The sequence below is a fragment of the Pelobates fuscus genome, chromosome 10, assembly GCF_036172605.1.
Source record: "Pelobates fuscus isolate aPelFus1 chromosome 10, aPelFus1.pri, whole genome shotgun sequence".
NCBI classification, from domain to species: domain Eukaryota; kingdom Metazoa; phylum Chordata; class Amphibia; order Anura; family Pelobatidae; genus Pelobates; species Pelobates fuscus.
The window spans coordinates 61,802,140-61,827,163 of NC_086326.1; the positions used below are offsets into that span (position 1 = coordinate 61,802,140).

Genomic DNA, 25,024 nt, shown 5'->3' on the forward strand with positions numbered 1-25,024 from the left:
AATTAGCACAACGGGAGACCTATTGGATTTACCAATTGGATACCCTGACACCCAAGGGTTTAAATATAGATGTGGATTTGGCTAGTTTCATGGTATAATGGTATTTTCCTTCCTTTTTTCTAAAGATGTTCTTTGATCCAAAGGGGGATTTCCACCTTCTGCCATATAGATTTTTCTTTAGATTTATATCCAATTTTTTATATTGGTTCTTCATTTATTTTTATTATTACTTTTATTTTTATTTTTATTTTTATTTTTATTTTATTTTTATTTTTATTAATTTTATTTTTATTATTTTTATTTTTATTATCATTTTTATTTTTATTTTATTTTATTTCAAATTTATTACATATTTTGATTTTAAATTGAATATTACTTTTTTCAATTTTTATTTTTATATATATATTATTATCATTTTATTTATATATATTTTTTATATGTATTTTTATTTTATATATATTTTAAATTTATTTTCATCATTGTAAATTAGATTTTTTTTTATTTTTTCATAGTTCATGTATATATTTATACTATATTGGTTAGCAATTGGCAGAAGATAAAAGTCCTATAGTTCTATTGGATGATGGCACATTTCTTCATTGTTTATATGTCTTTGTTTTTATTGTGGAAGTCTGATGACTGATTGTTGTTATTATTTTGAGATTATTTTCAGTTATTCAGCCATTTGAGTGGCTTTTTCATGTTTGGAACGCATATGTCGTATTTTGGAATGCAACGTCAGCGTCATGACGTGTGTTGCCGTCCGCAACCGGAAATATGCGTATGGAACGCAACCGGAAACGGACATTTGGAACGCAAAATAAGGTTACACAGATGGACGGACAACAGCTGCGTTTTTTGCCGCGAAATTGCAGAGTGAAAGCCATCTGGAGGCAATATGCCCTGATTGAAGAGGTGGTTCCAGGAGAGAATTCTCCAATCAACACACGGACTGGTTGTATTTAAGGGACTCTGTTGGGGGTGGGATTATGCATGCTTTGTATTTTATGTGATTGTTTAAACTGCAGAATTTTCTATGATGAAGTCCAAGTTGTATGGACGAAACGCGTTAGATTGCAGTTAATTTTAAATTTTATTGATTCTTCAAGGCTATTTATTGCCTTTGAATAAACATTTTTTTTTTACATTTCAATTGGCATTCTTCCATTCCTGTGAAAGACAGAGCAACCTACCCGTGGAAAGCGAATACCATTTCAGCCCATTGTGGGCTTAAAGGCGCATTACCCTACATTATTTCGTGAGTGCAATCATTGTGGGTTAAATCCAATTATTGTTAATGTACTTCACTATGTGCTATGTATTCTTTTGTTTTTTAGTTATTCAGCTGTATCCCATTTTTGTTCATACACATATCTGTATTTGAGGTTCGTTTGGGGGAAACCTCTTGGGAAGCTGTATCCATCTTATACGCAGTTAAGTACCTCTGCATATTCCTACCATTGAGTTGGTTAGGTGTACTTGTGTATATATATATTTTTTGTGCATTTTTTTCTTCTTCATACATTTCATGCTGTCGTGCCTGTTGAGGGACCCTCGTATAAAAAGGCTGACGGAGAACGACCTGTGCTGGGTGTCCACGGTACTAGACCCCCGGTCTCTATTCTGCTCTGTGTCATTGTGTATCATGGTCTCTGAGGACGGGGAACAGTCTCTATTCTGCTCTGTGTCAGTGTGTATCAGGGGCATTGAGGACAGTTGTCAATCCATATCTGCCAAGTGACCCTATGTAGGGGGAACAGTCCCTATTCTGCTCTGTGTCAGTGTGTATCATGGTCTCTGAGGACGGGGAACAGTCTCTATTCTGCTCTGTGTCAGTGTGGATCAGGGGCTTTGAGGACAGGTGTCAATCCATATCTGCCAAGTGACCCTATGTAGGGGGAACAGTCTCTATTCTGCTCTGTGTCAGTGTGTATCATGGTCTCTGAGGACGGGGAACAGTCTCTATTCTGCTCTGTGTCAGTGTGTATCAGGGGCTTTGAGGACAGGTGTCAATCCATACCTGCCAAGTGACCCTATGTAGGGGGAACAGTCTCTATTCTGCTCTGTGTCATTGTGTATCATGGTCTCTGAGGACGGGGAACAGTCTCTATTCTGCTCTGTGTCAGTGTGTATCATGGGCTTTGAGGACAGGTGTCAATCCATACCTGCCAAGTGACCCTATGTAGGGGGAACAGTCCCTATTCTGCTCTGTGTCAGTGTGTATCAGGGTCTCTGAGGACAGGTGTCAATCCATATGTCAGGTGTCAATCCATATCCATTGCGATTTAGGAATGTTAGGTGATTTCTGCCCTTTATGGATTAAAACCAGACTCTGCATCAACTGTGTATTTTTCCATGGGAGTTTTGCCATGGATCCCCCTCCGGCATGCCACAGTCAAGGTGTTAGTCCCCTTGAAACAACTTTTCATCACTTTTGTGGCCAGAAACAGTCCCTGTGGGTTTTAAAATTCGCCTGCCCTTTGAAGTCAATGGCGATTCGCCCGGTTCGCCGGTTCGCGAACGTTTGCGGAAGTTTCCGTTCGCCGTTCGCGAACCGAAAATGTCATCACTAATACACATATATAATTTTTTATTATTTTTTTAATTAACATTAACTTTATTTTTTTTTTATGATTTTACAGTTGCAGGGAGACTGCACATACAGTCCCCCTGCAGGCAGACACATGGACACCTATTGTGACCATGTGATCGCCATGGCCCCAGGGGTCCTAATCTGCCGTAGGGAGACTGTCTGGGCTGCAGGCAGTCTCCCCACACCGGGAGCACCGCCGATCGCCGCCGGGGGAACGACGGCGATCGGGTAAGTACATATTATCGTTAGGACGGTTCAGGACAGTCATCGGTCGGCAATGCAAAAATGCCGATGAGGGTCCTGAACCGTCCTCGGTCGCTAAGGGATTAAAGGAATACTGTAGGGTCAGGAACACAAATGTGTATTCCTAATACTATAGTGTTAAAAACACCATTTAGTACCTGTTCATATGTTCGAAGCAACAATTAAGCATGTCATCGATATTCACATAGTGACGGGTATTTCTGTACTAGCTTGTTCTATATTAATTACATTAATGACCGTGCCTAAACAATCTTTGTACACAAAATATTGATTACATATTATAACCTATTACACATACGTTATGACCCGCACCACACTACGGTCTACTCTTCTTACTTTTAAAAATGTGCACGATTACTCAGGCCATGCAATTGTTATTGTTTGTCTATTGAATCTCTAGCGATAGCTGTTGTGGCATTGCTAGCTAAAATGTTACCTGGCTTATTTATGCACGAAAAAAGAAAGAATTATATAAAATAAAAATACAAAAACACCATTTAAGTGGCCAGCCCACCCATAACCCCTTTGTAAGGGTAATTCCCCTTCTCAATCTCCGTGGCTGAGATAATAAGAATTGACAATTTCAGCGAATCCAATGCTTTTCCATAGAAAAGCTGCGCCAATCCGCATCTCCTCATGAATCAATGCATCTCTATGGGAAGTTTTCCATGCCTCCATGCAGAGCACGGAGACGCTGAACGTACCCAGGAAGCACCTGCTGTGGCTATCTGACTGCCACTAGATGTGTCCCTGGGCATCAATGCAAACACTGCCTTTTCTCTTCATATGCATAAAAACAAAAGATACAGCATGTGTTGCACATACTCTGTACACATAATCATACTCATGCAATACTTCTTACATAACAGATGAACAGAATGGTGTTTACATAATGTTCATCTATTACGTCTGCAATAACATCATACTTTGCCTACATGAGAAGAATGAACACCCATTAGGAAAAAAAATTAAAGAAGAATACTGTAAAAATTAAACAGTAAGAAAAATAGTTGTATAACTACTGTAGAGCTTCCAGTGCCTCAGGTACCCCACATCTCCCTAGTATATCCACAACTCTCCACAATTACATGCAAGATGATATCCACAGCAATTTCAAAAACTTAATTATGGCAGTGGTTGACACAAATAGGTCTATCTCAACCAGCTATCCAACCACTTTGCATGAACAATTTCCTTCACTGTGAATCTATATCACATCCATTTGTATTGACAAGTCGACTATACATGTAAGAACCACCTTTTCCTTACAGTCATTGGAAAACATATACCCTCTTTAAGTTCTATGGTTTTACATATTAGGACACAGTAACAATCACCTGGTCCTTAGCAGGTCTTAAAATGAGGTACATACAATCTCAGATTAACAACAACACAGCATATTACATCATGTCATGATTTATGTAACAAAAATAAAGCCAACATGGAGAAGCCATGTGTGAAAAACGAAATACACCCTTAATGCTTCCATAGGAATTAAGTGGGTTTATTTTTAACCAGTTACCAGCAATGCTAGGTTTTGCTGATTGTAGTAAATTAGTATTACCAAAATGTTCAGAGTGTTGTCCAATGATGGAATTAGATTTAATCACAAGTATCCTGGTTGAAATAGCATTCGAAAGTTAGTAATCTTGGCTATTGAATCGTTTACCTGTTTCCCTATGGAAAGAACAGTCCCAAAAACATGTTTAAGGGATAATATATCCTGGAGACATCTCCAACAGCTGGAATATGATTTAACAGAGCATTTGTCTGTTCAACCACTATTGGTTTAATACTATGTTAAAGAAAAACAAATCCTGTTTGCATATACAGTGATATGCCCAAATAGGAGAACATCACATAGCCATGTTAATGCGAAAGTAACATAAGCTACTCCTATTCATTTAGAATAGGTTAATCAGCCCCTCAAGAGTAATTGTGTTACAGTTTACATTTATACTCAGAATATTAATGTAGTTGTAATAAACAAAGTAAGACATAGCAGACTCAAAGAATGTTTCCAGTTTGGTTATTCTTACTTTTCATAAAAAAATTCACTTTATATTCTTAGTATAGTAAATAACACCATGATTTTTAAAACTGACTTCAATTTAGATTTGAAGAATTGCTAGTACAAATGAAGTGGCCTGTGTGCCATGTCCATCTAATAATAACCCAGTAACTGAAAACCTGTGCTATTCTGCAGGTTTGGCAATGTTTTTGTTTCAGGATTAACATAACTCTAGTAGCTGACAGCCATTAGAGTCACTTCTGCCCCAATAGCTGTGTGAGACCCAACTATTTCAATCAGAATGTCTCCTAGAAACTATTTGATTAGTGCAGTGTGGTGATTTGCAGCACTAGCCACCCAATTCCTACTAGGAAACATTGGGTTAGCTGAGATCACCGACACTGATGATCTGAGCCAAAGAGGAGGAGTGACAGGATGGAGACCGATGCAGTGAGGGCTGGAAGGTAGATAGTTTCACCTTTGAAACAAACACATGGCAGGGAGGGGCCTATATACATAGTTTAAAACTATAGCATCAGGAGTGTATGTTTGAAATGCCTGGTGGGTCGCAATGGTCAAAGGCCAAGGCCGACCACTGAAATCAAAGAATCTCCCTGGCTGGTGGTGCACAGCTTAAACATGCAAAATGAACAAGAGTGAGGAGATTAGATATCTTCCTCACAAACCCATTGCACAAACAGGCAGAGCTGCTAACCTCCAGAAGTGGACTTAGTGATCTGTTCCTGTGAGCTTTATTTACTGAGAGCATAGCTGTGGGTTGCCATGGCAATGCTCTCAGAAACAGTAGCAGGAGAGCATACTCAGCCCACTAGACCGCCAGGGTAATAAAAGGGAGGAGGAAAAAAATATATTTTTATTTTAGTATTTAATTTTGTAACTATAATTCATTTATGTATGAGACAGCGAAAGGAAAGTCAGTATCAGAGGCAAATAAAATCTCATACCTCTCAACCTAAGCCTTCAGAGTACAAGAGCAACCCGTAAATAGATAATGAAAAATAAAAATAAAACATAACCTTTAATGAACAAATATAAAAACTAAAATATTGCTACAAGCCAGGAGAAGAGTATAAACTGGAATTTACAGAATAGTAGCTGGGAGCAGGGAGGGGAATACATTAGTAGTCTGAACACATACCAAAATCCAGTGAGGTGCTTACAAATGCACCCTTACATATTAACATCCAACACCCCAAACAGTCTCCGATCCCCTACTCCCAATAGTAGAATCTAAGAGAGTCAGACCCCTATTCCTCGTCTAAATAGTTAGCCGTTGGTAACTAGTAGCTAGATATCGCTAGCCGATACTAGCTTGGTAAAGCAATATAGCTGGATTGAATCAACTAAGTTAAAATAATAGTGTGGTGACTAATCCCAGATATATAAATATATTTGGCTATACATTTGATTGTGCTGTGTAAAACACAGGGCAAGGTTTCCATGAAAGAGCACTACAGCATGAGATGGCCTGGACAGAGCACAAACTAACATGTTAACAACCCCTCCCTGTCCCTGCACCCTCCTACTGGGCTGCTCTGCCTTAGGATATACAGACCACTTTTTTTTACCTCAGTCCGGCCCTGATGGAAATGAGTGCCTCTCAGTTTACCCTCAGGTTAGCACCTGATTTACATTTATAAATACAAGATTTTTCAGTTCCAGAACACTGAGTAATGTTTTGTACATTTAGCCTTGTTCTTTACATTACCGAGACATCTCATGTGAAACAGGACTTGCTTGCCAGTGAGCTGTATTTAAATGGCTTTTAAGCCAACCATCACATTGCTCATACAGATAATTCAAGGATGTGAGGACTTTATAAAGGCATTTCCTTCCTTGAGAAATCAACCATTGAAGGCTTGAGGGTTTATTTTGTGGCATTTTTAACTTAAAAACCGAAGTGTTTTCATAATGTTATTCAGTTAACTTTTTTATTTTATTTAACCCCTTAAGGACACATGACGGAAATATTCCGTCATGATCCCCTTTTATTTCAGAAGTTGTGTCCTTAAGGGTTAAGATATAATGAATTTCTATTTGTTCTTTTGGTGGCCAAAGAAAGAAGATTGAAGAATGATTATCTTCAATCAAGACATTGATAGGTAAATGTTGTGTGAAAGTAATTTTACATTTTTAACAGGTTTCCACTGTTAAATTTAACAGTGATGAGAGGGTGCAGGGACATACATGGGAAAAGTTGCTAGAGGCTTGGCACCCCTTGCAAATCAGTGCAGTAATTATTGATCCAAGAGAATGGACACATTTGGTGCCAGGAGACTAGACCATAATTAATCAATAGGGTGTCCTGCCCCCCTAAAGGGACCAGAAAAGTTATTACCTGGTGTCTCATTTCATCATCACTTAAATTACAATGTACTTCATCATTTCTAAATTGTAATAATAAGTTGATGTGCTCAATAAAGAGAAAAGGGTTATTGGAAGTAAACTATATGTATTTTTTCAAGTTCACTGTCTTTATTTTAAACTCTACATGATCTGTATAATGGTTTCAAGAGTTTACAGAGAACAATGGAATTAATCCGCATCAATGTTCATTGAGCTGTTCACATTGTGAATGGTACACTAATCATGAATGTATGCCTTGTCTAATATGTTTGTCTTGTTAACTGCTCTGCTGGTAGCTTCATACAGCTACACTGCTGTAGACTTGTAACAATAGAATCCAGCCAAGCAAGCTATTATGATGGCAAATGCTTTCCTTAGTTTAGCTCAGTTTAGCTCAATAAGACTTACCAGATTCACTTTCGTGTACTCACTAGCTTAATCACTTAGAAATGTGTATGTTGAATTGATTAGTCATGCAATCTAAGTCTGACACTTTTCTATGAGTGTACATAACAGCATAATGGAAGTAATCATTGTATATTTTAGAACTTAAATCATAACAACATATAATCAGTACATCATATCGAACCCACTGGAAATATTTTATTTAACATTTAAACAATGATAACTATTTCGCTATTATAGTAAAATAAAAAAGCAAAACCATTGTACCTTTGCTGTTATATTGTGTAGACTGTCATGTCCAATCTGTTTCAAAGCATAATTCAATTTAAAGTTTAGAAAGTAATCCTGTATTGTTATAAGACATATCAACATACATAAAGCAATAATTTCATGAATTTAATCAGCAAGAACTATAATTTATACAACTATACAACATTGTATAAAGTTACAAATGATCTAACTGCAGCTAAATCCAAAGGCCGCTACTGCATACCAATTTCTTCTTAACCTCTTTGCTGCCTTTGACACTGTTGATCATGGCCTCCTTCTCCTAACTATTTAATCTCTTGGTCTCAGTGACATGGCCTTCTCATGGTTCTCCTCCTATCTCTCCCAACGTTCATTCTGTTTCTCCTTTTCCAATGACAACTCCTCCCCTCATCCTGTCATAGTTGGAGTCCATTAAGGTTCAGTTCTTTTGTTCTCACTCTTTTGGCAAACTCAATAATTGGTTTGGATTTTGCTACCTCCAGTACGCTGATGACACCCAGATATATCTCTCCTCTCCTGACCTCTCCCCTGCCATCTTACAGCATGTCACCAATTGCCTTTCTATAAATCTCTTTAAAATGATCTTCTTGTCTTCCCTCCACCTAATACTGATCCTCCTCTTTCACTTTCCTTTCAAGTTAGTGGTACACACATTAGCCCATCCTTGCAAGCACACCGTCCTGGCATAATACTTGACTCTGGCCTCACCCTTGAGCCTCATCCAATCTGTCACCAAATCCTGTCGATTCCACCTTAAAAGCTTTCCTGCCTACCACCATCAGACTCTCCCCTATTCTTCGATTTTTTAAAAAGTGCCTTAAAACCCATCTATTCAGGAAAGCTTATGGCCTCCCAGAGTAACATCTACCTCACATACCTGTCCCTTTCTCTCTCCTAAAGGGCAGCACTCTACTCTCTCCTCCAGATCTGCCTCACTCCCACCTTGTTTGATTGCTATCTCCTGTCCTATTGTGTCCTATTGTTCCTGTAATGTTTTGTAATTGTCACATTTATTGTTAAATCTCCCCCCTCCTATAATATTGTAAAGCGCTACGGAATCTCATGGCACTATATAAATGCCAACAATAATAATAATAATAATAATAACAACAATAATTAATAATATGCTATTTTAGCCATTTATGGTATCAGAGTGATAGACTAGAATGCAATGTGCACACATACACACCCACACACAAAATATCCAAGGTTGTAGGGCAATTACTAGATGACACTTACATGACCAATTGCCCTCCAATTGACCTCCCGCACAATTTAAAGGATCCTTTAAGAGATCCCTCTCTACATACCTCAAAACAGAATGCACCTGTCATGATTGATTATATATTTCCTACCTGTTCTTTGTTAAATTTTGTATATATTGTATATTAATATTGTTTTTGTATTTTATTGTGCACTAACTGTAACAATGCAATGACTTGTGGACCCAGGACATACTTGAAAACGAGAGAAATCTCAATGTATCTTTCCTGGTAAAATATTTTATAAATATTTTATAAATATTTTAAATTTTTCTTCCTGCTCTTTTGAATGATTTTCAATGATCGACATATCAGTGATGTACAAATATAGACAAAGAGTAATAAGAGAGCGCAATGGATAATACAAAATAAAAATGAGGATATAAGCTTTACAAGAGCAGCTAAATACACACTTGAAACTTCCTTAAAATTCCACAATCAACAGTACACAAAATTAAAATGTGTTAGCGCTATATTGGATAAACCCTCAATTATATACATGGTACTCCATATATAATCTATGAAATAAACAACAACTACATATGTATAATTTCAATTAGTTATAAAAAACTTAGAAGTATCTACAGCATATATTTTTAGTGTGTGTTCATCCAAAAGTTAGTAAGAATATTGTAATGTTCAAGAGTTATTGGCAGGGGAGGGCTGGCAGCCTTAGGCCTGGGGGGCAAATTCAGTCAAGTGGCCCATTGCACCAAGAGGAGAGTAAAACACCCTTCCCATGTGATTTAAAGGGGTGAGAGGTAGTCACCTAAACAGACACTCAATGACAGGCACACACACACACTTGCTGATTTGGCACACATTAAAAAACACACACTCACTGACAGACACACAGAAAGAGACATTGTTACAGGCATACTGACTCAGACAGACAGACATATTCACACACACACACACACACACACACACACCGACACACAGATATATACTTGCACACACATAGACATACTGACACACACAGACATACACCGAGAGACACTGTTAAAGGCATACTGACTCAGACATACAGACATACTGACACACACACACACACACATACACAAGCATACTGGCTGACACACAGACAAGCTGGCACACACAGATACATACTTGCACACACATAGACATACTGACACACACAGACATACACAGAAAGACACTGTTAAAGGCATACTGACTCAGACTTACAGACATACTGACACACACACACACACACACACACATACACAAGCATACTGGCTGACACACAGACAAGCTGGCACACACAGATACATACTTGCACACACATAGACATACTGACACACACAGACATACAAAGAAAGACACTGTTAAAGGCATACTGACTCAGACATACTGACACACACATACACACACACATAAGCATACTGGCTGACACACAGACAAGCTGGCACACACAGATACATACTTGCACACACATAGACATACTGGCTGACACACACACACACAGACAAACTGGCACACACACAGATACATACTTGCACACACACAGACACACATACTGGCGCGCACACACACATACTGGACACCCCCAGAGATATACTGACACCCCCAGACATACTCATACACACATACACACAAACTTTACACTTTTAAAACCAGTAGACAGGGGCTGAGTAAGGGGACAGGGCTGTAGTTGGGGGACAGGGGCTGTAGTGGAGGGTATAAGCTGTAATTGGGGGTTTAGGAAATGTAGGGGGGGATAGGTGCTGAAGCAGGTTGATAGCTACAATTTGTGAAAGGGGTTGTGGTGTGGGTGATATGGGTTGCAACTGGGGGAGAGGAGCTGTATAGGTGATGTTATGGGGGGACAGAGGCTGACTAAGGGGGCAGGAACTGAGGAAGGGGACAGGGGCTGAGGAAGGGAATAAAAAAAAACTAAAGTGTATTTCCCCCCTCCCTGAGTCTTACCTTAAGACAGAGAGGGGTGGGCAGCAGCAACCAGCATCCAGCATACAGCAGCAGCCAGTGAAGTCGGCCTCTCCTGATGATGTCAGGAGGCGGGGGCGTGACTTCCACTGCTCTTCTCCTAGACTCCCCAGCGGTCCTGTGAGAAGAGCAGTGGAAGTCACGCCCCCTCCTCCTGACATCATCAGGAGAGGACGACTTCACTGGCTGCAGGCTGCAGGGAGAGAGGTAAATTGAGAAATCTGAGTCCTCAGCCAGAGGCAGAGTCAGGGGCAGGGGATTCAGATTTGTCATTTTTTTGCTGGGTGTGGGCAGCCCTGGCCCCTGGGTTTAGGGCGGCCTGGGGGGCAATTGCCTCCCTGCCCCCCTTCCCAGCCCGCCCCTGGTTATTGGGTAGTAGTAGAAAGGGTTAATCTTGCCACACAGGTAGGATCCACAGTCTTAGGATACAATGTATACCCCAGCAATATTAATACCTTAAAAAGATACAAAAGAAATCACATAGCATAACACTGTATTTATTGGCATAAAATGTAAAGCCCTCTCCCCCAAAAGGAACCCTTACATAAACAAATGGTGGTACTTGTTTTTAAGAGACCACAAAACAAGCGTGCGTATTAGAGAGTGAAAGTTGTTACCGCCCGTCCTCCTGATAGTATGGGTCATGGCTGAGTCTCCTTGCCGTGCAGCCAAGTGCTTGTGCTGTAAGGATGCCAAGTTTCAGAGCCGTTGTCTGTAAAAGCCGTTAGCACTACAGCGCGTTTTGCCCAAACACCTGGGCTTTTTCAAGCGCCACTAAGAGCGTTCTTACATACGCTCACATAAGTCTGTTCTTAAAGTGCCAGATTGCTTCAAAAGTTTTTGCCTTTCCATGAAAAGTGCTCTCACTATTCTTGTATGTTGCATGGGCTTTTGCAGGCACACAGGATCAGTGATCTTTACAAGTATACAGACTATATAAAATATATTCTTATGTATATGTATATGTTAAAATACAAATATCACACAATAAATTGATAATTTATATAAAAGAGTTTATACAAAACGTGATATCAGTGTAAAACAGACTTGGCCAAGAATCCCCCAAAAATAAGCTGATTCTGTCAATGTATGAAAAATATGTGTGTGTGTGTGTGTGTATATATATATGTATATATATATATATATATATATATATATATATATATATATATATATATACACACATACAAAAATGTCTCAGTCAGTCCATATAATTCTAAAAAGGAAACAGAAGAAAACAATATACATGTATAAACGACCTCTAAAGTCTGTAAAATAAAATAAAATACAGATGAATAAACACTCTCTATCATGGGAAAAAAAAATATTTGCATGTGACATATGGAGCCAAAAGATATATGTACGAGCATAAACAATGCATTCTTATAAATTATAGAATGCCTGCCAGTTCGAATTCAGCATTCATACCAAAGGGCATCAAAGTTTTCAGTCTAAAAATCCACAACATTTTCTGATATATTGGCTTTTTTGTCAGTTCTCCCCCTCTCCATGGGATAATAACCCTTTCAATCCCACAATAGCTTAGGCATCCAGGGTTGCTAGCATGATGATCTAAAAGATGTTTGGATACAGAATGTTTCTCAAAATTTCTTTTTATGTTGTACACATGCTCTTTCAGTCTAACTTTTAACATTCTTTTTGTTTGCCCTACGTACTGAATTCCGCAAGGGCAACTCAACAAATAAATGATTTGTTTCAAATGGCATGTAATACATTCCTGTATATCAAATGTTTATTTTGTAATGGAGGAATAAAAGCTAGCAATGTTCCCACATGGGGGACCTGTTACTTTACATATACTGCAGTTTCCACACTTTAAAAAAAATATGACTCCACTTCCTGCTACAAAGAAGGGTTCTGTGTCCCCTTTATGAACACACAAGGTAAGCAGTTTGCAACCCTATACTTTTATACTGTTATAATATTGGCATATTGCACAAGATTTTCTCTTCTTTTTTCTGTGTTGCAAGAACATCCCGATACAGAGGTAGAGGGGAAGTGTAACCTTAGAACACACCTTCTCAAATATCTGAGTCGGTCTTAAGTGGCTCAGTTAAATGTGAGTGCACCAATATTGAGATACATCTTTTTGCACAATATTGGATATATTACACTATACTAGCCTTCTTTATTATAGGAAACTATACCTCACCTTTGGAATTTAAATTGGTGTTAGGTATGTTGTTGATCCAGGTATTAGCTCTTCTGGAGCAATCTTCTGAATCATTCAATGTGAATTCAAAGTGGCTCATTTTAAGAGACAAATTGGTAGTGGTAATTTTCAAATGTAGGCAGTTTATCGATTCGACTTTATTTAAACTGATTGTGCTAGTCTTTATGTATTGTCTTACTGTTTATAAGTGATCTTCAAGGCACTTCTTAAGGATATCTTGAGTTAGGACTGAATGTTTCATACGGTCCCTTTATTCATGCATCTTCCGTTAATGTACCTTCTGGAGACCCTTGACTTACTTGATTTTTAGTTTGTATCAGAAAAATCCTAGAGTCCTTTTTTCTCTGGGTTTTACTCTTTTCTCTCTCATTTTTTTTATTGATGACCTTTTGGGGTTTTGCCGTGTTTGGCGTCAGTCAGAAAATTATTATTTCTGCATCAATAAGATTGCACTTTTCTAGTGAGGAAAGACAGATTTATTACTGCTAAATTATTCTCAATTGGTTGACTTTTAAGATTTGCTACTAAGTTCCCACTATAGTGGTTGGCAGGCAGAGGGAAACAAACCAAAACACTTTCTCCTATCTCATTTTATAAAAAATAAGTATTAAACAGTGTTATATACTAAATAAAGAAATTATGAGCCACTGACATTTGGGCCATAAAACAAAGACAACCAAATTCACCACAGAAATGGTACTTTAAAACAGAAGCAAGTTGTTCGAGAGGCTAAAGAAGATTTTTCCTATTTTTTTAAAACAAATTTTTTAAACAAACTGTTGGTGGTCTTTGTGTTTTCCAAACTGCAGTGACCTTCTTTATAAAGTAGTCACTACCATCAAATTATTTTTTATGAAGGATTGATGGTAATTAAAACCTGTTTTAAACATATTTAGCTTATTTGTAAAAGCAATGCAAGGCATTATGTATTTGGCAAGAGGCAGTGCACTCCAAATCCTCCAATAATGATCTACCAGACCCACAGCTGATTCTGTATTGTCAAACTCCCTTAATATGCCAAAACTACTTATTCTTGTCTTATCTGTATATTACTTAGAAGTCAATTATAAATCAATTTTAGCAACAACAAAAAAACAAGCAATATATAGGAATATTTTTCTTTGCTATTAGAATTTGCCTTTAGTCATTGTTAATAGACATTGATATTGATGTTTTCTCTTGTGTATATATACCTGTCCAGAGCCTTCTCCTACTGCCACCTTGTTTTCTTGGGCCGGTGTTCATCGTCAAATTTTTAAAAGGTCTAACCCCCACCTCCTGATGTGAGTGTGATCACATCATCATCCCCCAGTGCTAAAACCAGTACTCTTGTATTTTAAAGTATTACAACAGTGAAAGTTTAAATGGCATGAATGGAATCTTCAGAAAGAAAAGAGACCAATTTAAAAGCCATGGAAAAATATTTAAAACCATTTACAAAGGTGTTGTATTTCTAAAATATCAGCTGATAATTATGAAAAAACAAATCTAGTGCGATAAAATAAATGAGGCACAAAAACTATTTTGGTATACATCAATTCTTCCTTTACCTTTGAAGCAGTTAATGTTTTTTTGGGTTTTTTTATACGTCATGTACTAAATACGTATCCAAAGTCATGTTATTTCAAAAGTGTATTTACGTTATATTAGTGTATAATTTATACTGGGTGTGATGTATTATTTATATTTCTCTACAGCTCGGCAATGATGTTTGGAATTACAGATCTATATATACATAAATAAATATAAGCTTAATATATATGTATATTTGAATCCTCCAGGTTTATTCCTGTATCTGATTACAATTTGCGTTTTGCGAAGAGGATAATTTGCATGTTGGCTAAGCCAACCAAATGCATGGAAGATTCAATCAAACAAATTTACATATACAATGTGTAAGTTTAAAATATATTATAAAAGTTTGTTTTCATAACAGAAAGGCATAGATTACAGAGAAACAATTTAATATCACGGAAAGCATCAAATCACATTGATATTACACAATCTAGAGTCTAATAAATAAGCAAACAGTGCAGAAGATGGTGCAAGGAAGGGGAAGTACTCTCCTCTTCTAGTACCATCGTCTACACTGTTTGCTTTGTTTTTTTTCTCTCCCCCCCCTTACTCTGATCTTCACACAAGATATTTATGACCCTCTTTGCGAATGGTGTCTATTTTCTATCAATCCCGTGTCTTATCTGCACTCATGTCGCTTTAACCCCTGTAACACTATATATATAAAGTAAAAAAAAGTATATAAGTAAAATATCTTTTCAACACAGCATGGAATGCATAGCTAATGGTAATACGGCAAAGCAACAATGTCTTGCAGCAATAATTTCTGTAATTCTATTTTATCCCTTGTCTTACAGTTCTGAAAGGTTTAGAATAATTTGCACATAAGGATAATTATTACTTTCAGAAAAAATATGGAAGTTATGAAAGTAGTTACAATATAATAAAAAAAATTCTACTTATATTGTTATTCTGAATCATAATCTGTTGGCATATGTGAAATCATGGATGTAAAGCAGTGATCCACAAAACATTTACCAAGAATCACAATCAAATTAGAGGCCTAGGGGTTACTCCAGTATCATCATCAATAATTCTGAAAAAATAAACTGCTTTGGGAAGCACTGATCTGAAATGTTCTTACAGGTTCATATAATTTTCGGCAGAAGGACGGCTTTAGAACCAATAATTATGACCATGTAAAATTATTAAGCAAAAATCACTTAAATACCTCTCTCAGTTTTGAAACTATATTACATAGTTACATAGCTGAAATGAGACATGTGTCCATCAAGTCCAGCCTTTCTCACATTTGATTTTGCTGTTGATCCATAAAGAAGGCAAAAAAAAAAAAAACAGTTTGAAGTGTTTCCAATTTTGCAACAAACTAGGAAACAAAATCCTGTTTGACCCCAGAATGGCAGCCAGATGTCTCCATGGATCAAGAAGCTATTGCCCCACTATTTAAAAATTATATCCCTGTATATTATGTTTTTGCATATATGTGTCCAATTGCTGTTTAAACATTGTATAGACTCTGATAAAACCACTTCTTCAGGCAGATAATTCCACATCCTCTCAAATCAATCTATATTGACCAGCAACATTCTAACAGCCTGACTTGGAGTAAATAGTTAAGCTTACAGATCACACACAGAGTATGGAAGGGGCAAGTACAAACTTTCTGCAAGATAAAAAGTATTTAGATATCTATTTTTTAAACAAAAAAAATGCAACTGCATTTTCTACCAGGCAGCTTTCTCCCACAATTGATATGATCTGTTCACAAATAACACAGATGTCATTGCCAAACATTTCCTGGTAATAAATAACACAAAAGTTGAGAGAAGTCCAGGGAAATTCGGGGTGGGCATATGCAAATTAGTTCAACAAGGAATCACATTGTTGCCTCATTCAATTTTAAACATGGATTCCTTGGAGTTTGTGGATGCTGTATAGAACAGAATTGAAACACAACTTAGGAAAAGATTCAAAGACAGTGAAATGGAATGAGGCAAAAATGTGCATCCTTGTTGAACTAATTTGCATGTGCCCACCCAGAATCATTTCTGGTAGTAACATCATTGCGAATTTGTGATTTCTGTGGGGAAAGCAAGTCTTATGGCTTGGCTGGTGTGCAGATATTTGCTTAACAATATATATTACATTGTTAAGCAAATATATATAAAGCAGACCTTGGTATTTTGGATTAAATATGAAATTATTTAGAACAACCATAACCGTGATGGTTACATACTCCGAATATTGTTAAACAGTATTAATATTAATATTGAAAAATAAAAAAATAAGAATACACATATTTTCCATCTACGAAAAAAATAAACTCTTGGAGTCTTACCTTAATGCCGCCATTGGTAAGTCAATTAGTAAGCACTAATGGGAAAGTTATATTGTTTAGTCATTCTGATGTATTAACAGCGATGGACATCCTGAAAGTACAACATTAGCATTTATATCATGTCTCATTAGCAATGAACTTTTAAAATCCTAACATGTCTACTGATGTCGATGACAGAATTTCAAAACCAGCATGCCAGGAGAGCATCATACCAATACCAGATGGTTTGGAATAACTTAGAAATATAGTTTGATTTGATATATTTCAATAAGTTTTACCATCAGTAATGCTATAGAGACATTTAAGAATTGGTTAAGAAGAGCATCTGATATTTAAATGTCACGTTAATTAAATGTTTTCTGTAAAAAAAATATTAAATATTATGTTAATTTCAATACACTTTTTTTTTCTTTAGGAACATGTGTCGACTGACCTTATCCTTTTTAATTGCTTTTACAAGAGTCATGTGAAACAGATTTTTTTGGTGTCATTGTGTGCCCCCCCCCCTCCCCATTATCCGTTTTTACAGAGTATTTAAAGGGCGCAATAGAAGTTGTTAAAGGACAATTGCTACAGCGTAGTAACATTATTTATCACCCTTTGAGGTCATTCTTTCATGAATCTCTCTAGTTATTAGAAATCTGTAGATGTTCCTGTAATCTGGAAGTCATGACCGCAATAAAGCTAAAATAATTATTGTGCCTCTAATATATGAACAAATAAATGGAGCATTTACAGGGCTATTTATTAAAAATATGGCTAAATAGATTGGATTTGCTTTAAACAATGTTACAATATAGACAAATATATTTACTGAGGCTTCTTGGTAATTATAAAAAAATATATAGTTAACCTTTTCCATGTCACTTTAATATCCATATGGAGCTAAAAATGTTTTTTAAATTTATTTTGTAATAAGTCTGATGGCTCAGAAATTGTGTTTGGAGATGTTGAACTCACTCACCATTTTAATTCAGACTGTCACTGTTAAGAAAAAGTGTAGAGTAGGTTAGCGCTAATAATATACAAAGGAGGCAGCAACCTTACAGAGGGTCACCCTCTAACCCTCTGGGATAAGGATGTACAGGAAAAAAGGCGAGAAAAGGCTGCGCCAAGAGATACAATAAAATAAGTCCCAATAAAAATATAAAAAGGATATATATAAATATATATAAAAGTCAATATAAAAAGGAGGATAAATGTCTATGTTGCGCTGGTGTTCTCTCTTCTTATGATGCTTTGGATCCTCCCGTGATATGTAAAATATAAAAGGGAAAAGGACCAATGGTGCAGATTGTGGGGTACGTGGAAAATGAAGAATAAAGATGTAATAAACTCACATTTGTATGAGCTATAACCAGCTCAGGTGGAATGGGTGTTCTGCAGTATAATCCCTGCTAGTAGGATATCGGGAAATTCTGATCCACTGGTGCTGTCCAATTCTCAGGAGAAGGGAGAAAAATATATAACGCGTTTCACCTCACGGATTTTATCAAAATGGAATAAACATTATTCCATTTTGATAAAACCCTTGAGGTGAAACGCGTTAATGGATTTTATTGTATACTTTTAATAATAAATTACGTTTGGCTTTATCTCTGTGCCATTCATATTTTTATTATATATATTTTTATCACTCCAATTTTATATTATCCTTTCCTGGCATTTTATATATCCTAAGGTGGGGATTATACCACCCACGCCATATCTCAAGTGCAGTGTCATCTGCACTGTATACTGTGAGTATATTTATTTTGTTTTGTATATACCACATCTTATCTTCAGAGAGCACTATCTGTTATATATTTTTCTCCCTTCTCCTGAGAATTGGACAGCACCAGTGGATCAGAATTTCCTGATATCCTACTAGCAGGGATTATACTGCAGAACGCCCATTCCACCTGAGCTGGTTATAGCCCATACAAATGTGAGTTTATTACATCTTTATTCTTCATTTTCCACGTACCCCACAATCTGCACCATTGGTCCTTTTCCCTTTTATATTTTACATATCACGGGAGGATCCAAAGCATCATAAGAAGAGAGAACACCAGCGCAACATAGACATTTATCCTCCTTTTTATATTGACTTTTATATATATTTATATATATCCTTTTTATATTTTTATTGGGACTTATTTTATTGTATCTCTTGGCGCAGCCTTTTCTCCCCTTTTTTCCTGTCACTGTTAAGCTCTTACTAACAACTATTGTCATACAATAATTGAATTTACATTTTTGTTTGTCTCTTTCAAATCTGATATTTATATAGACACACTAGATATATGTGGTAAAGGTAACTTAAACATGGCTCTAATTGAACATAGGGCTTGAGACACATATTTGCAAATGTTGCATATAATCACATTTATTGGAAAATATATATAATATCAGATTTATGGAGCATTGAAAAGATTTTCACTCCTAAGTACTTTTCTTGTCAGCATGTCTAAAGGTATTCATATATAATATTTGATGTTTGTAGGCATATGCAGTTTTGCCTTCTTTCTTTTGTATTTAAGGAACACTCCAAGCACCATAATCACTAAACACCTACCACCCACTCCATTGTAAGTAATCAAACCATTTTATAATGGTTTGGAAACTTACAATAGGGGGTCCCTATTAGCACCATAGCCACGACAACATGCTCTAGTGATTTTGGTGCTTAGAGTGTTTTGTTAAGGTGGGTAGCTACAAAAAAACAAGTCCCCTAGTTAAAAGCACGCTTTTGAATATATCATTTGGTTAAACAAAACATTAGTAACATTAGGCTGTGGCATTTTTTTTAGTGATACTATAGACAGCAAACCAACTTTTCAACTCACTGTTCAATTATCTTCCATTTGGGAGTTAAAGGGACACTAAAGTCACCAGAACAACTATTGCTTAATGTAGTTGTTCTTGTGAGTATAATCATCCCCTTCAGGCATTTTCATGCTAACACTGCCTTTCCAGAATGGGCACCTCCAATTGGCCACTCCTCATATGGCCACTGAAAATGCTTCCTGGGGCAGGGCTGCACAATAGGCATCACTGTCATTCAGCGTCTCCTGCTGAATATTCCCACTTCAAGATTAACTGATTCAATGCATCTCTATGAGAAGGTGCTGATTGGCCAAAATGGCCTCCTTGCTGATTTCAGCCAACCCAATGCTTTCACTATGGGAAAGCATGAGATTGGCTACAAATCAGCAATTCTGATAATGTCACGAAGGAGGCTGGGACCAGCATCGGCAGACTTGCGCGGTGCTGGAAATAAGGCAAATTTTCACCTTTTCTAATGGGGCTAATGGTGGGCAAGCCACCTAAATGGTGGATTAAACACTATAAGCTCAGGAATACAGGTTTGGCTACCTGACCCTATAGTGTTCCTTTAAACCACTTTGTTTATGCAGCTCTATTCACACCACTCTGAATGTAACTTGGAAAGCCTCTCTAAGCACTTCCTGTAAAGAGAGCTCTAATGCTTAAACTTATTTTCTTGCACATTTTGTTTAATTTAGAATTTCTTATCTCTTGCTTTGCTAATAGTATGCTATACCCTGCAGGAGCCTATTGTGTGTGATTAAAATTACATTTACAGAGCATGACATAACAATGTCTAAAACATTTTAACATTTGATTAAACATGAATACTTTTTTCCATGTAAGCCTTGTGATTCACAGGCAGTGGAGATGGGGCTAGGGCTGCAAGGACAGAAACAAAGTTAATTAAACTCCTAAATGGTAAAAAATAAATAAAAAATAAATAAATAAAAAATAGAGCACTTAGACTGCAGAAGCTGGTTCTATAACAGAGGTAGGCAACCTTTGGCACTCCAGATGTTGCGAACTACATTTCCCCTGATGCTTTGACAGCATTATGGCTGTAAGAGCATTATGGGTAATGTAGTCTACAACCTCTGGAGTTTCGATGATTGCCTATACTTGATCCATACACTAAAATAGCGTAAAATGTAGGGTTTTATCTTGATCACCTACATATTTTTACAGACCTCAACATCAATGCCATCACAAATGGTTGGCTGATGCATGTGCCTATGTTAACAGTGATCTAATTAATTGAGAATCTGCCAAGATACACCGTACTTTGCTCACGTGGAATACATGTTTTTTTTTGCTATTGCTTGTATTAAGTTAGAAAAGTAAAACGGTCTACAACAAAATAGTGTCCTTTTAAACACATTTTTATATGTTAATTTATGAGGGATTGGGACATTGCAAAGACTTTTTTTTTATATTTGAAATAGCATATACGGTATCTTGAGTAAAATGAACATGTATCTCAAGCACTGAGCAGTTGAAGATTATGTTAAAGGACCAATTTTAGGTATCATAATTTCATCAAAAATAAAAAAATTCTATGCCGGTCCAATTAAGGATCACTTCAGCATAGCGTGCAAATATACAGGTGCAAAAGATAACTTGAAATTGAAAATTATTTTTTCAACATGAAGGAAAGCACGCATAGGCTTCAAAATAAACAAAAGCACTGCTTCATTTTACCATATGTTCTTTAACCCCTTAAGGACGCAAGACGGTTCAGGACCGTCATCGGCATTTTTCCCTTGCCGACCGACGACGGTCCTGAACCGTCCTAAATTTAAAATGTACTTACCCGATCGCCGTCGTTCCCCCGGCGGCGATCGCCATTGCTCCCGGTGTGGGGAAACTGCCTGCAGCCCAGACAGTCTCCCCATGGCGGATTAGGACCCCTGGGGCCATGTGATCGCCCAACAGGGCGACCACATGGTCACAATAGGTGTCCTAGTCTCTGCCTGCAGGGGGACTGTCTGTCCTGCCAGTGTAAAATCATAAAAAAATTTAAAGTGAAAGTTAATAAAAAAATATATATTATTATATATGTGTATATATATGATATATAGACATATATTATACCTATATAATATATGTCTATATATCATATATATAATGTCATGCTAAGTGTATTTTTATATTAATATGTACATATATTAATATAAAAATACACTTATAATTAATTTACACACGTATATATATAATATATATAATAACTATATATATATTGTATATATATATTATTATAAAATACGAATAATAAATAATTTAAATTAAATTAAAAAAATTAAAAATAATAATAAAAAAAAATATATATATATATCTATACGAAATGTTATTTTAACTGTATTTTGATATTAATATATATATATATTTATATCAAAATACACTTAGAATGAAATTGTATATATATCTATGTATATATAAATAAATAAAAAGAATACGAACTATTCATATGTCCATATACAAAATTACATAAATAATTATATAAATATACACGTAGACTTCAAATATATAAATATGCACATATATTTAAATTCTACGTGCGTATTTATGTAATTTTTACATAATTAAGTTATTTTATTGATTGCAATTTAAGGGACCTGCCTGCCAACCCAGGCCGAAAGTCCAGAGAATTTAATTTGCTAGCACTGTATTTTACCCTGTAACGTTCTACGACACCCTAAAACCTGTACATGGGGGGGTACTGTTTTACTCGGAAGACTTTGCTGAACACAAATATTAGTGATTCAAAACAGTAAAACATATCACAGCGATGATATTGTCAGTGAAAGTGACTTTTTTTGCATTTTTCACACATAAACAGCACGTTTACTGATGATATAATTGTTGTGATACATTTTCCAGTTTTGAAACACTAATATTTGTGTTCAGCAAAGTCTCCTGAGTATAAGAGTACCCCCCATGTACAGGTTTTATAGCGTTTTTGAAAGTTACAGGGTCAAATATATGGGTCAAATATTTTTACATTGAAAATGGCCAGGTTGGTTACGTTGCCTTTGAGAGCGTATGGTAACCCAGGAATGAGAATTACCCCCATGATGGCATACCATTTGCGAAAGAAGACAACCCAAGGTATTGCAAATGGGGTATGTCCAGTCTTTTTTAGTAACCACTTGGTCACAAACACTGGCCAAAATTAGCGTTCAATTTAGTTTTTTACTTTTTTCACACACAAACAAATATGAACGCTAACTTTGGCCAGTGTTTGCGACTAAGTGGCTACTAAAAAAGTCTGGACATACCCCATATTGAATACCCTGGGTTGTCTACTTTCAAAAAAATATGTACATGTGGGGTGTTATTCAGCGATTTATGACAGATAATAGTGTTACAATGTCACTATTGATACATTTAAAAAATATATGTTTTGAAACCGCAATATCCTACTTGTACTTATAGCCCTATAACATGCAAAAAAATAGCAAAAAGCATGTAAACACTGGGTATTTTTAAACTCAGGACAAAATTTTGAATCTATTTAGCAGTTTTTTTCATTCGCTTTTGTAGATGAATAAAAGATTTTTCACATAAAAGTCAAAAAACATGTATTTTTTTAAATTTTTCATCATATTTTTTCATTTTTTAAAAATTAAATTACATGAGATTATATAAATAATGGTATGTAAAGAAAGCCCCCTTTGTCCTGAAAAAAACAATATATAATTTGTATAGGAACAGTAAATGAGAGAGCGGAAAATTACAGCTAAACACAAACACCACAAAAGTGTAAAAAGATGCCTGGTCGCAAATGTACAACATCGCAAAAAAAGTCCAGTCCTTAAGGGGTTAACATTTATTCAATGCTTCGATCCAATGACCTTTACATATTAAGGAAAGTTTGCTAATGGGACTGATGTTGCCTTGAAAAGAAGTGCATATTTTTCAAGCCAGGTTTATGAATGGGGAGCATCAACTGACCACTCTCACTCTCAATCAGTAGTGCTGCCCAATTTTGCAAGAACCTTCTGCTTTAAAGAGTTTGAGAAAAGGGAAAGGGTTGGGAGATTCTGTTCTGGAGACCAGACTTTGGGGTTAAACTGCTCAAGAACAGTTTTACCTCCTAAAGGTGAGCCAGCACTAGGGACCTACTCCTACCATAACTTCAATAACTTCATACCAAGGAAGTTAGGATGCCTAGAGTGTCCCTTTAACCCCTTAAGGACCAAACTTCTGGAATAAAATGGAATCATGACGTGTAACACATGTCATGTGTCCTTAAGGGGTTAAGGCAGTGCGGCCCAAAAGGTAGATCCCTAGATGTTGTAAAACTTCAACTCCCATTATATGGAACTTTACAATGACTAAGCATCATGGAAGCTGTAGTTTTAAAACCTCTGGGAATCTACATTTTGGTCATCCCTGCTTTAAGGTCTTTTAGTTCGGTTTGTGTTTTCAATATAAAAAACAATGCAGCGGTGTATACCATTGGCCTTTAAGTTTACAAAAATACTTCCTGCAAATTGCTTACTCATAAACATTTATACAAGGATGGAGCATTCACGTGACAAAAAAAAAATGTTTAGACATTAGGGTATAAAGATCTAAAGAAGAACATTAATAATACAATTCCTCTGGCATGTTCTTTTAAAGAACTGTGTGTATAAAACTATAGAGAAGAATCTGACATCTAAAATAAATTATAGTCATAAAGATTTTGTACTGCCTATAGTAATAATACTGAACATATGTTCTCTTTATTTATCATTTAAGAAATGTTAACACATTTTTAGAATTCATGTCTTGAAATACAGGATCCCTAAAAGTCAGTCTTTCGTGTTGATAATAAAACTGAAAATTCATGGCAGAATAGTACTGACACTTACTACCTCTATAAAACAAAGCCGTACCTCATATCAATTTATATGAAAAAAAAGAAAACAGTCCCTATACTTTTTCAGTTTATGTGCTGTAACTGAACAAATTTAGATGTTTTTTTTTTAAAGTTATTTATATATAATAGTGATAGCACATATGCTTTATTAAAATATTTTTT

General features: G+C 36.2%; 1 protein-coding gene across 1 annotated transcript in view; it reads left to right on the forward strand.

Moving 5' to 3' along the window:
* Positions 1-25,024, forward strand: part of PCDH15 (protocadherin related 15) — a 1,410,242-nt gene that overhangs the window by 392,305 nt on the left and 992,913 nt on the right. The gene's annotated exons all lie outside the window — the stretch shown is intronic.